We start from the raw sequence: 989 nt of genomic DNA on the forward strand, positions 1-989 counted from the left end.
GGAATCGATCTAGGCACCGACCACTGAAGAACGACAATATACTGTCCTTCATACCCTGATGGGTCGCGGCTTCCTCTGGGCGGCAATAAAGCAAGCTCACTCGCGCTCCATGTCGCCAAGCGCCAGTGTGCAGAAGCGCCAAAACGCTTGCGCGAAGATCGCGATCTGACAGCTTCGAACTTCGTGTTACTGAATTATTTCTTTTAGACCAATGCGGGTGTTGCATTTTACCAAAAATCAGCCAATGCGGTTGCCCAAAGGCAGTGTTAGAGCGATTTTAGACCAATGCGCGTGCGGTATTTCACCCACCACCTAATTGGTACTCCCCTAAAGAAAGAATTTTGTCGTTGCTCTCGGTGTCGTCTTGCTTCAGGCGCAGCACGTGACCCAGCAGGCGCCAGCGTTGGCGGGGGGCGATCTCGCTCGGCGGGGCACTCTTCCAGCGCTTGTAAAGCGCGACGTCGCCGATCTTGTTGGGGTGAAAGATACCTAGAAGGCGGCGCAGCTACCGGCGATGGAAGCTATCAAGGCCCGCCAGACTCGTTGGAGTCTGGGCCCACGTGCCACAGTTGTACAAAAGGACCGGGAGCACGTAGCACTTGTACAGCCGCACACGGTTGTCTTCCGAGATCAGGACGCAACGCATGCAGATCTTCCACGTGTTGTTGAACGCTGTTGTTGCCAGTCGCTTCCGAGCGCGCAGATCTGCCGCGTCGTCGAGGAGGCTGCCGAGCATCTTGGTCGTAAAAAGATATTGACCCTGAAAAAAAAGGAAACGACTGCAAACAATGTTAACAGGAAAGACTTTAACGAGACGAGCGACAACGTTTGCGCAGACACGGAGACGATCCAACAACGACCAGCGGCAAGTCTAGTTGGCTTCGGTGCGGAGGCTCGACTTGGTGAGGTACGGCGCGATAAAGTCCTTGCCGGACGAGAGGCGCGGGTAGACACCCGGCTTGTTGGCCTGCGCACAGACCCCGCCCCAA

The sequence above is a fragment of the Saprolegnia parasitica genome (assembly GCF_000151545.1).
Source record: "Saprolegnia parasitica CBS 223.65 unplaced genomic scaffold supercont2.93, whole genome shotgun sequence".
In the NCBI taxonomy this organism is placed as follows: Eukaryota; Oomycota; class Saprolegniomycetes; order Saprolegniales; family Saprolegniaceae; genus Saprolegnia; species Saprolegnia parasitica.